General features: G+C 42.4%; 1 protein-coding gene across 2 annotated transcripts in view; it reads right to left on the reverse strand.

Annotated features, from left to right (window-relative positions):
* Positions 1–15,002, reverse strand: part of LOC120017601 (bone morphogenetic protein receptor type-1A-like) — a 71,507-nt gene that overhangs the window by 51,018 nt on the left and 5,487 nt on the right. The gene's annotated exons all lie outside the window — the stretch shown is intronic.

Genomic DNA, 15,002 nt, shown 5'->3' on the forward strand with positions numbered 1-15,002 from the left:
CCAGGAAATGGCAGAGGGATTTCTTCATAGTGGATCTTTAGGTTTAGTCTTTCAAAACAGCTTCAGGCCTTGCCTACATGAGCCTGAAAAAATACTAGGGGCAAAGAGTGTCAGTCACTTCCCTGTACAATACCAGGGAATCCTCATTTAGCTCAGTTTTAGACATTTCAGCACAGATACCCCAACAGCAGATTTGGACACACAAACATCTGATTTTTAGACCCGAGGGATGTGCTATTCCAGGGGGTGGGAGAGGAGGTTGTCCATGGTGTACCCATAAAGCCTCCTTTGAGTGGGCAACTGCGGGCCAAAAGCTCCTGCTGTGGCAGGGAGATAAGTGGAGCAGCATGGTCTGGATGTGGCCCAGCAGCCTGAGAGCCAGGCACTGCTCTCAGCACCAACACAGGGGCTATTCTTCCACATTGGAGAGCTCCTTGTGACTCAAAGGGCCTTTTAGTCCATGAGCCAGATCCCCAAATTTGGGCCATCGGGCTCACTTGGGCCAACGATGTCTAAGTAATTGTTTTGTCCCGAGAGTTTGATGTAGTGCTATCACACATTTTCCATGGTAGCATTCTCTGCGCTACTCTTTTTCATCCCTCCATCCATCCCATACGGTTCAGTATACAACAAGCTATTGCTCACATCAATAATATATTATTGGAAAGCTTAGATTCACAGCTATCAGACACATTTTTGGAATGTTCAAGTCAACAGAACCTTGACCTCTAGCGTACATAACTCATATTTACAAAAGTATGTGGACACCCCTTGAAATTAGTGGATTTGGCTTTTTCATCCACACCCGTTGCTGACAGGTTCATAAAATTGAGCACAGAGCCATGCAATCTCCATAGACAAACATCAGCAGTACACCGACCTTACTGAAGAGCGCCGCGACTTTCAACGAGGCACCGCCATAGGATGTTACCTTTCCAACAAGTCAGTTTGTCAAATTTCTGCCCTGCTAGAGCTGCCCCGGTCAACTGGGAGTGCTGTTGTGAAGTGGAAACATCTAGGAGCAACAACGCTCAGCCGGGAAGTGGTAGGCCACACAAGCTCAAGAACAGGTCCGCCGAGTGCTGAAGCATGTAAAAATTGTCTTTCAATTAAATGGGTTTCCATGGCCGAGCAGCCACACACAAGCCTAAGCGCACCATGCGCAATGCCAAGCGTCGGCTGGAGTGGTGTAAAGTTCCCCGCCATTGGACAAGCGTCCTCTGAAGCGGTGAATCACGCTTCACCATCTGGCAGTCCGACGGAACGAATCTGGGTTTGGCGAATGCCAGGAGAACGCTACCTTCCCCAATGCATAGTGCTAACTGTAAAGTTTGGTGGAGGAGGAATAATGGTTTGGGGCTGTTTTTCACGGTTCGGGTTAGGCCCCGTAGTTCAAGTAGAACTTGACTGGCCTGCACAGAGCCCTGACCTCAACCTCATCAAACACTGATGAATTGGAACACCGACTACGAGCCAGGCCTAATGCACCAACATCAGTGCCCGACCTCACTAATGCTCGTGGCTGAATGGAAGCAAGTCCCTGCAGCAATGTTCCAACATCTAGTGGAAAGCCTTCCCAGAAGAGTGGAGGCTGTTATAGCTGCAAAGGGGTGACCAACTCTTTATTAATGCCCATGATTTTGGAATGAGATGTTCGACAAACAGGTGTCCACATGCACTACATGACCTAAAGTACCAGAATTATCTGTATAAGTTGCTTAGAAAAAGGAAACCCCCGATACATTTTAACATTTGACAAGTGGATCTGGAAATGTCACTGAAAGCACACCAGCTACAACTCTTGTTTAAAAATAACCCACATTGTGCCATTGACGTTAGAATGTTGGAAGCTTAGTCATAGAATTCCATGTGGTGGGGCAGTTTTTGGATTGTAACTTTGGTGATAAAGGCACCACATTTGACACTCAGAGCTAGAACAGGGTTTTAAAAAGATTTGTAGATACAGGGCCATCACAGGATCCACATATGCACAGGAGTTATTATTAAGGCTATGGGAGTGGTTATAGACCTACAGTCAGTGCCTAGATTTCAGTTTCCATTTAACCGATCTAAACAGCAGGTTCCAGTTCCCTTGAAGTCCCCATCTTGTGACTGTGGAATTTGTATAGCGCCTCACAATCGCACATAACATAACACTGCTATCATCCTCTTTTACCACATCACCAAATCATTTTTGGGCCCTCCCTTTATGTTCAACTCTCCATTTCGTAGTCATTCTCTTAATGAAATAAAGTTCGACATTGTCCTTCTTGCCTCCGTGGGTCTACGCTAACTTTTTCTGCCCATTTCCAAAAGAGATTGGCGTGTAAGCTATTTGGTACGAGTACAGTTAGGCCCTCAAGCTTACACACAAACGCCAGAAAGCCTAAAATAATGAAAGAAAACCTCTATATAGCCTATAGATATAAACTACACAAGAATGAAACCTTTATTCAACCCCACACAATATTTAATGACCCTAAACCCACCTGCCCCGTAGATATAACCGCAGGAACTGCGGGTTATAAATTAACCTGCTCATCACTAACATAGGCCTTCAAGAAAATCCCTGTGAGACATCGTCAGCCCAAGTGAGCCCGACCGACGACCCCCCTGGCTCATGGACTATATATTAGCCAGAGACATCAAAGTGAGTTCACATTCAGCGACAAACTCTTTTGCAGGGAAAACAAATGCACTACATCAAAAATAAATCTTAATTCCTGCAAGTGGGAAACTTTTCTGCTGGTGTAAAGGCATTTGAGGGCCTTATAGCCAAGTCAGTGACCTTGTAAAAGGACATAACTGCAGTAGGCATTCCATGCACCAACTATTTTTAGGCTGAATGACAAGAAAATAGCCATTTAAAAGTGCTAGAGTGGTTACTATGAGCAAATACAAAACAAATCGAAGAAAATATATGAACACACACAGTGAGCACGTTCATGACAGTGAAAGGCAGTAGAGGGAGATCAGCTGTGCTCATCTGTTTACAATACTGCCTCAGAGTGTCTACTCAACAGGCCAAGGTCACTCAAGGGTGCAGCCAATAATTGGCAACTAACTGCGCTGGCTAATTATAAAGTCCTGAGAGCAAGCAGGAATATATTCTGAGGTTGCGAGCTGTCACAGTACAGGGGCATGGCTTCGGGGAGATATATTTTGAGTAAAAGCAACAATGCAGAGAGAAATAAAGGAAGCGTGTTAAAAGAGAGAATGAAAGTACTAGACTTCTTGTAGTTCTACTCAAGTTTCAAAGCGGTCAGACAAATGGGCTCATGTTTTAAGTTGGAGAGTTAGCCTATCGCATACTGTGATCCGCAAAACAGACTGAAGGTGGATGAACAGACCACTCTAATTCGATATCGGTTGTGAAAAGGGAAAAGCCTCGAGTGCCTTGTGAGGATTTTGCATAATAAAGTTACAACACCAGGTGTCAGTGAGGTGTTCAACTTTACTCTCTGACGGGAGTTGTGTAACCAGTTTTTGGAAGAGAACTATGTCAACCATGAGAGAACACCGCGGCCCAAAAGAGCACAGAGAAGATCCCTGCGGCACTGAAAAAACTAAAGTCAACAAAAAAGGAAAAGAAACATTACTGGGCTGATATGTGTGAGCTTGTGTATGTGACATAGGCTTGAAAAAGGAAGTGGAAGGCAAGCATTTGGCGATTCCATCGCTGAAGTTAATTCCGTCGGCTTTAGCAAAACTAACAGAGTGGCACGAGAGCAGAGGGAAATGTGTCGAGGCTTGGAGGAGCGACTAATGCCATCAAAGTGAACGATCAGCCATAGCTAATTGAAATTAAAGACCATAGAGGGGGAGGGGCTTCAGTCCGTTCACAGGGCCCGTTCTGTGGGAATGTGCACGGGCCTTGTGCTACCCTCACAAGTGCCAACACCAGATTTCCCCCTTCGCACTCAGCAACTCCAGTCCGAATGCCTCCTTACAGGAAAAACAGCCTACTGTCAACTAGATACCTTTTCATGAAGCTCTAACCTATATCTTACATCTGCTGTTTGGCTTTTAATAATACATTTGCTGAGTTAACAAGTAGATCTGTTGCTAGCTAGCTGGAGCAAATAGCTTTATGACTAGATACCATGTCATTCCGGCACAGCTAGCAGTTTATTCCAAGTAATCAAGGCAGGACCACTAAATTCATCCATACTGACAAATAAGAAATGGCGCATTATCCCTGTTAATAGTTGGAGTAGGATGATTGAAGAGTACCCTGCCTCAGACTGGCAGGATGTTCATTTTCTAGCTGCCAAACTACATTCCTTTGCTGTGCTGATTTATTTTTTATTAATTCTTGTCCCTCACTTTTGTCTCACATGAGCTCTTCAGCTCTCCAGTGTCCTGCTCCCAGAGATCAACCAAGTGCTATTCACTCACCTGTGAGGAGAACCATCCTACTGCAGTTTGAACAAGCCCTGCCGGAGTTCTGATTGGTTCCAAGTTTAGTAGTTCGGCATATTTGCCTGAGCAGACAGTGTTGAAATATACTTATGAGAAAATGTGCAAGAATTTAAGGTGCCAACAAATGTTATAGTCATCATAAGAATGTTTTACGGTCATACACAAAAAAAACATCTCCCTCGACAGGGATTGAGCAACTACACGTTTTTCGTTTTTGGCCCACGTCCTAAGCGTTTTGAACTAGCCTACATTTTCTTGCTCCTTTATCCGTTTTTATCCAACTTAATGTGTCATATTTTAAGACTGAGGTATTCTGATTGGAGTGGAGATGAGTCTTGGAGTCGTCTTCCCACTGCATTGGGCTCCCAAGTGGCGCAGCAGTTTAAGGCACTGCATCTCAGTGCCCGAGGCGTCACTACAGACCCTGGTTCGATTCCAGGGTGTATCACAACCGGCCGTGATTGGGAGTGCCATATGGCCCTGCATCGTCCGGGTTAGCGTTTGGCCATCATTGTAAATAAGAACAAATTCTTAACTTACTTGCCTAGTTAATAAAGTTTTTTGTTTTAAATAAAAAATGTATGTAGGTTACCATCCATTATTGCTCAGGTGAAGAAAATATAATTTATGCAAAAAGGATACCACTGCTCTTATCTTAATAATGCTCCCAACATTAAATTATTCTCATAGTTGTGAGCATACCAGTTAACATGGACTAGGCTACTACCTGATGAATAGCATGGCAAATATTAATGGATGGCACACAGCCAAACAGGTCAAACGGAAAAACGAATGACAGCCGGCTGTCATTTGAAAATGAAGCTGTGAAAATGCTGGCCTATTGTAAACTTACTTAATCCATTTAAGAAAAACACTTGCCAGCCTATCCTAAATCTTATAAAACAAGGGCCTAGGTTATGTACTGCAGTGGTTCATGACATAGCAATTAAAATACTTGTGTGCATTTAAACTTTATCAAATAGGGGTAGAACAAAGAAACAATAATAAGAACAAAGAAAGAAGAGGCTAGCGTGGGTGCATGCTTTTGTTCCAGCCAAGCAGTAACACTGATTCAACTAATCAAAATATTTGACTTGGCAGTAGGCCCGTTGGGGGAGGGGAGGGGGGGGTCAAGTTGTTGGGGATTTTCTGGGAATTACTGGCTCCGGTTTTTCACTGCTGTAGTAATGGCAGCTGCTGTAGACTACAGGCACAGATCGAACAAGGAGCAAGTTATACAAATCTTTGCAATGGGTGCATCAAAAGTAATTAACCGAAAAAAAAAAAAAAAAAAGTCAGGTCTTCTGTTTTTACGGCAATTTTTCTACTCGCCAAAGAGCTTGCCAAGTCTATGTATATAATGTATCAAATAAATATGTTATTTCAAAACATTAAACAGTCAGCAATGCTTTATAACTATAATAAAGCTAACATTAGCTAGCTAATGAGAAGCTGATATCTGCTGGATGCTTTCACATTTAGCTCGTCTGTGCTTGTTGCTGTTAGCTAGCACATGGACACATGGCTGTTAGCTAGCACATGGCAGTAACCTACTGCAGTAGTCAGACATGACACGAATTACCAACATAGTTGGATCTAGGGCAGACCCTAGTCTGTTTTTACATCCATTGAGAATGACAATAGTTCCTCAACGTAGCCCATTTGATCATCTTTCTAGCTGTCTTTCGATAACCACTCAGAGTGAAAGGTCGGGGGGGTTTAGGGGTTATGCTCTGATCCGGTGGAAACGTCATCAAATAGGCCTACCTGATTACATCTTACCCTTGCGCAAATAGCCTACAGCACTGTCTGTCTGGAGCTCACTGGCGGAAATATATTTTATACAATGTTGCAAGTTTGCTAGCATGAGGTTCAGGCCTGACCCAAGTTAATAGAACGTTTCAAGGTCCTTGCAGACAGGCCATCCGTACCCAATGTGATTTATACTACATATATTTTAAAAACCAGGATATTTTCCACCTGCAGGCTGCAATGTTTTTATTTGTTGGCTTTAAGTAGGCTATTTTTTATATAGTAGACAATATGCATTACTTTTACAATTTCGATTAACCACATAATGATTTTGAGATAGTCTTCCTATTATAAATTAAACTATTCCTCGAAAATGTGCATATAAAAATCATAACTGGCAAGCAGATCGGTAGAAGCAGTAAGAAATTGGCACTCCAAATGGAAAAGGTTGCCGACCCCTATTGTAGCCTATTAGGATCATAACAGCAGAATCTGCGAAGGCCAGCAGCAGTGGGAGGAAGATTTTTCATCTTCTTGTTAGGCTATCTTTCCCTGAAATATTTGTATAACGTCACAAACCCTGCTGCTGACGTTATTCGGTGGCAATTGCATTGGCATATGTTCTTTAAAGAGAGGACGCCGTAATGAGAGAAAGAACGTAGCCTAAGCTACTGAAAATAGACCGTTTACAAGATTACATCATGAGAGGAGCATTTGATTCTTCTTAAAGAGATGGAGTCCAGTCAGGGTACTTTAGGAAACTTTCTGAATGGACAAATAGGCCTATAGAGAGAATGAGCGAATTCACACACACACACACACACGTCAATCAAAGCCACCAGCGCATGTCAGAGAAGAGCAAATATTTATTATCCTTTCCTTAAATATTTAAAAACCTTACTGCATCTGAGCTCCTAGAGTGTGCGGCTCTTCTTTGTCAAGCGTTCTACTCCGCTAGCCAGCACCTCACCTAAACAGGTGTGCGTTTCTTTCACCTCCAGAAAAACCGAGGCCTACCTTAGGATTTAGCGTATTACCGGCTTAGTACACAAGGGACGCCAAACCCCCCCACAAAAAAGCCTGTTGGACGTCTATTATCAGAATGCTAACAAAATTAGCTGTAGTAATAGCAAATGTCCCTGGAGGCTGCTAGATAAATATGTTAATGAACACAAATGAAAATAAACAAATTGCAAAAACAGGCAATCCAGCTCATAAAGTTAAACATTTTGGTGAGTTTGGCCTTTTACAAGCGATTGTGAACGAGAGACATTGCGCAAATGAACAAAGTTGACGCATGCTTGTCTGAAGGAAGAACAGTTCTGCTCTGGAGCAGCATGTGTACACGCTGTGTCTGTGTGGAGTCTGGAGTCGCTAGGGCAACAGGCCTGCCTGCCTGCGCTGCTTGACGAGGGGGAGGAGCAGACGGGCCGAGAACAAAGGAGAAAAAAAACACAAGGAAACCAAGACAGCAGTGGCAGAGAACTCATCCTAAGGGCGTTGCCTTCTCAAACACAGCAGAAAGCTAAAACACAAAATAAACATCTTGTAGATCTAAAATGCTTCTTATTGTCATTTCTGCTCAGCATCAGACAAATTTCGTGCTTCAGTTGCACTTCCACTCATTCCACTTGGATGAACATTCACGAACGAGCATTCAGCTATCTGACTGATGTGTAGTTACTTTTCTTGGTGTAGCAGTAAGCTTCATATTGTGACAGGTGAAATGAAGAATGAGACCTGCTTAATCTCCTAATGTATTGCACAAGTTGACTTCAGGCATTTACTTTCAAAATAGCTGCAATGTATTGAAAAACTATCCTGTGGCTATTTCCAAATACCCCAGTATACCACCCAAGCCTAGAATTGACAAGGAAAGTATGAAGGGGACAGCTATGCTATAGTATAAAGAGGAAATTGACAATCATTAAGATACACGCAACATGTCCATAGCCTATTTATCAGCAACGCCCATTACCAAGGGGGAGAGCGCTGGAAAGATTTTTCAAATAGTGTGAGGAGCCATAATAAATTTGAATGGATGTAAAAATATATATATCCATCTTTGTTGAATTACTGTGTGAGGTGAAGACAAAATTACTGAGAAGCTCAGCTTATTAGTGGTGGTGAGTTAAGACAATAAAATTAAATTAAAAATTAAATTAAAAAGCCAAATGGGCACTTCCCTACATTTGACATTTACGAGAAGCAGGTCAGGTACTTATGCGTGCTCAGCGTGAGCACGCAGGCTCCATCAGCATTAACAGGACAGAGAAACCAGACACATGTTCATTGCTCACATGAAGCGTGTAAATGGTATGAAATAAACCAAAATGTGTTTCTCACAAGTGTTGCAGGTTGTGAACTCTGCAAACAGCATTTCCTCTCCAAAAATGAGGACAGTAAATTACTAATTAATACATGCATTAACAGAAATTAATGTAACCAAATGACAGGAATTAGCAGTAAATTGCCTGTTTTAAAAAGGTGAAATTATATACAGTGGGGCAAAAAAGTATTTAGTCAGCCACCAAATGTGCAAGTTCTCCCACTTAAAAAGATGAGAGGCCTGTAATTTTCATCATAGGTACACTTCAACTATGACAGACAAAATGAGAAAATAAAATCCAGAAAATCACATTGTAGTGAATTAATATTTTTTTTTTAATGAATTTAATTGCAAATTATGGTGGAAAATAAGTATTTGGTCAATAACAAAAGTTTCTCAATACTTTGTTATATACCCTTTGTTGGCAATGACAGAGGTCAAACGTTTTCTGTAAGTCTTCACAAGGTTTTCACACACTGTTCCTGGTATTTTGGCCCATTCCTCCATGCAGATCTCCTCTAGAGCAGTGATGTTTTGGGGCTGTTGCTGGGCAACACAGACTTTCAACTCCCTCCAAAGATTTTCTATGGGGTTGAGATCTGGAGACTGGCTAGGCCACTCCAGGACCTTGAAATGCTTCTTACGAAGCCACTCCTTCATTGCCCGGGCGGTGTGTTTGGGATCATTGTCATGCTGAAAGACCCAGCCACGTTTCATCTTCAATGCCCTTGCTGATGGAAGGAGGTTTTCACTCAAAATCTCACGATACATGGCCCCATTCATTCTTTCCTTTACACGGATCAGTCGTCCTGGTCCCTTTGCAGAAAAACAGCCCCAAAGCATGATGTTTCCACCCCCATGCTTCACAGTAGGTATGGTGTTCTTTGGATGCAACTCAGCATTCTTTGTCCTCCAAACACGACGAGTTGAGTTTTTACCAAAAAGTTATATTTTGGTTTCATCTGACCATATGACATTCTCCCAATCTTCTTCTGGATCATCCAAATGCTCTCTAGCAAACTTCAGACGGGCCTGGACATGTACTGGCTTAAGCAGGGGGACACGTCTGGCACTGCAGGATTTGAGTCCCTGGCGGCGTAGTGTGTTACTGATGGTAGGCTTTGTTACTTTGGTCCCAGCTCTCTGCAGGTCATTCACTAGGTCCCCCCGTGTGGTTCTGGGATTTTTGCTCACCGTTCTTGTGATCATTTTGACCCCACGGGGTGAGATCTTGCGTGGAGCCCCAGATCGAGGGAGATTATCAGTGGTCTTGTATGTCTTCCATTTCCTAATAATTGCTCCCACAGTTGATTTCTTCAAACCAAGCTGCTTACCTATTGCAGATTTAGTCTTCCCAGCCTGGTGCATGTCTACAATTTTGTTTCTGGTGTCCTTTGACAGCTCTTTGGTCTTGGCCATAGTGGAGTTTGGAGTGTGACTGTTTGAGGTTGTGGACAGGTGTCTTTTATACTGATAACAAGTTCAAACAGGTGCCATTAATACAGGTAACGAGTGGAGGACAGAGGAGCCTCTTAAAGAAGAAGTTACAGGTCTGTGAGAGCCAGAAATCTTGCTTGTTTGTAGGTGACCAAATACATATTTTCAACCATAATTTGCAAATAAATTCATTAAAAATCCTACAATGTGATTTTCTGGATGTTTTTCCCTCATTTTGTCTGTCATAGTTGAAGTGTACCTATGATGAAAATTACAGGCCTCTCTCATCTTTTTAAGTGGGAGAACATGCACAATTGGTGGCTGACTAAATACTTTTTTGCCCCACAGTATATACACTGCTTAAAAAAATAAAGGGAACACTTAAACAACACAATGTAACTCCAAGTCAATCACACTTCTGTGAAATCAAACTGTCCACTTAGGAAGCAACACTGATTGACAATAAATTTCACATGCTGTTGTGCAAATGGAATAGACAAAAGGTGGAAATTATAGGCATTTAGCAAGACACCCCCAATAAAGGAGTGATTCTGCAGGTGGTGACCACAGACCACTTCTCAGTTCCTATGCTTCCTGGCTGATGTTTTGGTCACTTTTGAATGCTGGCGGTGCTCTCACTCTAGTGGTAGCATGAGACGGAGTCTACAACCCACACAAGTGGCTCAGGTAGTGCAGCTCATCCAGGATGGCACATCAATGCGAGCTGTGGCAAGAAGGTTTGCTGTGTCTGTCAGCGTAGTGTCCAGAGCATGGAGGCGCTACCAGGAGACAGGCCAGTACATCAGGAGACGTGGAGGAGGCCGTAGGAGGGCAACAACCCAGCAGCAGGACCGCTACCTCCACCTTTGAGCAGGAGGAGCACTGCCAGAGCCCTGCAAAATGACCTCCAGCAGGCCACAAATGTGCATGTGTCTGCTCAAACGGTCAGAAACAGACTCCATGAGGGTGGTATGAGGGCCCGACGTCCACAGGTGGGGGTTGTGCTTACAGCCAAACACCGTGCAGGACGTTTGGCATTTGCCAGAGAACACCAATATTGGCAAATTCGCCACTGGCACCCTGTGCTCTTCACAGATGAAAGCAGGTTCACACTGAGCACATGAGCACATGTGACAGACGTGACAGAGTCTGGAGACGCCGTGGAGAACGTTCTGCTGCCTGCAACATCCTCCAGCATGACCGGTTTGGCGGTGGGTCAGTCATGGTGTGGGGTGGAATTTCTTTGTGGGGCCGCACAGCCCTCCATGTGCTCGCCAGAGGTAGCCTGACTGCCATTAGGTACCGAGATGAGATCCTCAGAGCCCTTGTGAGACCATATGCTGACACATGCACATTTGTGGCCTGCTGGAGTTCCTTTTGCAGGGCTCTGGCAGTGCTCCTCCTGCTCAAAGGTGGAGGTAGCGGTCCTGCTGCTGGGTTGTTGCCCTCCTACGGCCTCCTCCACGTCTCCTGATGTACTGGCCTGTCTCCTGGTAGCGCCTCCATGCTCTGGACACTACGCTGACAGACACAGCAAACCTTCTTGCCACAGCTCGCATTGATGTGCCATCCTGGATGAGCTGCACTACCTGAGCCACTTGTGTGGGTTGTAGACTCCGTCTCGTGCTACCACTAGAGTGAGAGCACCGCCAGCATTCAAAAGTGACCAAAACATCAGCCAGGAAGCATAGGAACTGAGAAGTGGTCTGTGGTCACCACCTGCAGAATCACTCCTTTATTGGGGGTGTCTGGCTAATTGCCTATAATTTCCACCTTTTGTCTATTCCATTTGCACAACAGCATGTGAAATTTATTGTCAATCAGTGTTGCTTCCTAAGTGGACAGTTTGATTTCACAGAAGTGTGATTGACTTGGAGTTACATTGTGTTGTTTAAGTGTTCCCTTTATTTTTTTGAGCAGTGTATATATATTTTTTAAATAAACAGTCCCCCTATTAGGTATAGTTTATCTATATGAAAATAGTATTTTTTTTAACAATCCAAAAATTAATGTAGGCCTATTTAAAAACGGTTTTGACAGTTATTTTATTTTCACAATTGTCTTCATCCATAACCGGCAGTTACCCGATTATTCTAGTGGTCAGAGCGTTGGGCCAGTAACCGATCGAATCCCCGAGCTGACAAGGTAAAAATCTGTCTTTCTGCCCCTGAGCAAGGCAGTTAACCCACTGTTCCCCTCTCTGATTCAGAGGGGTTGGGTTAAATGCGGAAGACACATTTCAGTTGTGTAACTGACTAGGTATCCCCTTTCCGTTTTATTCGATTACTGTCACAGCCCTAACATATTTTATTCTCAACCGAGGTACGCTACAACAGGACTTTCTCTTGGTTTGCACCATCCCTATTGCAAAAAGACCATTTGCCTTAGACCGGACATAAGATTTCCCAGATTTCCCCCAAAACAGATGTCCCAACCCAGAAACGAGAGAAAGGCCCGTTGGTACCCACATCGTAAACCCATGCTCTAAAGGATGGAAGACTCACTAAAAAAGCCATTCTGCAAAAGTATGGTCAAATCCAGGTGGGAAACGGATGACAGGGTTATTTTACAGGGGTTAGGAAAGGGAGCCATACTAACTTCAAAAGATTAAATCACACAACTCAGGCAAAAGGATTACCCAAAAATAAAATGCAAACCCTCCAAGAGAAAGAATGATGAACACTATAAACTTGATCTCCTTTCCTTTATCTGGGTAATCCAGTATTTACAATCATGGCACAGTTTGAAAAAGAAAGTGCAACACAGGAAAAACTGCATCATATCATAGGCATTAACTGTTTATCAACTTTTCTTCTTTACAAAGACAAAACAAGACAATAAAAAGATTCAGAAAACACCCCTCTAGTTTTCTGAATCTTCCAGCATGTGAATTCTCCAGGAATGCCTTCAACATTTAACACACAAAAACAGCATTCTTTCACAGAAGCATTAAGGTCTCCATCATACAATGCTTGTTTTTATAAATCACATTGCTCAAAATAATAACATTTTCTTTGTTTACAAATAAGGGATTTCCCAATATAAAACTACGTAAACAAACTCCCTGGCCTTTTCCACTTTATCCATTAAAAGATACAAAATCATTTCAGTTACCATCCACACAATCTCTGCCCCTCCCTCTGTTCATATTAGCGTGAGCTCTTCTAAATTATTCACTCGGATGGCTCAGTGTATTTAAAGATCAATACCATTAAAGGACAACTGAAGCTTGCATGGTAAATATCATCAAGGCCAGTCATTCTTAAACCAATTGTGTAGAACAAACCTATACCATGCCACTAACCTCTTCACTGCATGTCAATGAAAGGGTGTTGAATCGAAATGGATGGAAGACAAACGTTTGCACACCTGAAGCCTTCAAAGTCAATCACTATTCAACAAGTGCAGAGAAGATGTAAACATCTGAAAACTCGATAAATGGCTTCTCGCACACTGTGTGTATATATATTGGAAAAACAAAATGGGCTATTCCTTTACAGGCAATATGTTGAATTAGGGCTGGGTGATATCGTTGTTTAAGGTATACCGGTACGGATCCACAATCAGGTATGGATTTTTACGATACTGCCTACAATGTTGATACAATACAAAAAAAAAATAGAAATTGGATTACTTCACTAGCTAGGTTTCCATCCAATTGGCGACATATTCTCATGTGAATATTCTAAAATCTGCATAAAACCTAAAACGCACATTTTCCCACCAGAGATGTTTCCACCAACTGACGTGTTGCCGATAAAAGGCTGTGCGTGATGCCGTAGTGCACATCAAAATAGTTTTGCAGTTCAATTCCCATGTACCAAAAAAAAAACAAGTTATTAAATGGGTTTCTATTGCATTTAACTCTACTGATGGTTTGCACCAAAAAATGATTGCTTTATATAGCGCACGTGCGCTCTGTGCTGGCTGTGAGCTGCTGGCTGGAGTGCACGTATAGCCTACATGAGATTATATGGCCAAAAATGAGATTTCTATTTTTCCAAACGGCAGCCAAGTATTGATTATCACCAGAATAAGACTAGATATTTTTTGGAAAGGAGCATCAAGCTCATCCCCTTGCACTTTGCACTTTCACCACCCTGTGAAGTTCATAACTTATTTCATCTGTAGCTTAATAAACTGCATGCTTTCCCAGCAAGTCATAATGGGAGGACCACTTCGATATGATGGTTATTATATCAATATTTGCGCATAGAAGCAGTTCCACAGACATTTCTCGCATAATTCATTTTACCGACACAAAAAGATCACCTTGACTAGCGTATTTTGTTTTGTCAACATTTGGAAAGTTTACCAAAATATTTTCAGTTTCCATCAAGCCTGTCATTAATTTTTTTTATCCGACATGTACTTTATTCGCATAAAAAAGGTTGGCTGTAAACATGATTGCAGTCAGTTGTCCTCGTTTGGTTGAGTATAAAACAAAAATTAAAACCACGTAGAATTAATTTGTTGCCATCCTAGGGTCATGCACTACTCATAAAACGTATTTAGAACTTATATTATTCAGAAACATAAAATAACGCCATATCAGATTTTAAGTGATATAGCCTAATATTTTGGTTATATCACCCAGCCTTATGTTGAATTGTTACATATGTAAATAAATCTTTGTCACAAGAAAACAAAGTGTACAGAATGCAAATGGATAAAATGTCAAGAGTATGAAATGTCCAGCATATTTCCAAAAGCCAGCGGGAATTGCTACAGGTTTATACAGCCTACGGGGAGCAGAGCAGACGTAGGCAGTATACCGTATATAGGGGTATTTGGAAAGAGCGACGGGGTGTTTTTTCAATGGAATATAAACTATTTATTCAAAGTTTAATACATTTGAATATGTGTAGCTTTCACCTGTCAGATCATTTTTCATTATGAAGCTTACCGGTAGTACCCAGGCACGTGGTGTTTATTTACAAGCACACAATGAAGAGAGACCAGAGCCTTGAGTCACTCAATGTTGTGCGGCACGCGCCAGGTGATCTAGTTACAGACTGGAATTCACAATTAAATGTTTGCCAGCAAGACATCTTATAACTAT

The sequence above is a fragment of the Salvelinus namaycush genome, chromosome 22, assembly GCF_016432855.1.
Source record: "Salvelinus namaycush isolate Seneca chromosome 22, SaNama_1.0, whole genome shotgun sequence".
Lineage (NCBI taxonomy): Eukaryota > Metazoa > Chordata > Actinopteri > Salmoniformes > Salmonidae > Salvelinus > Salvelinus namaycush.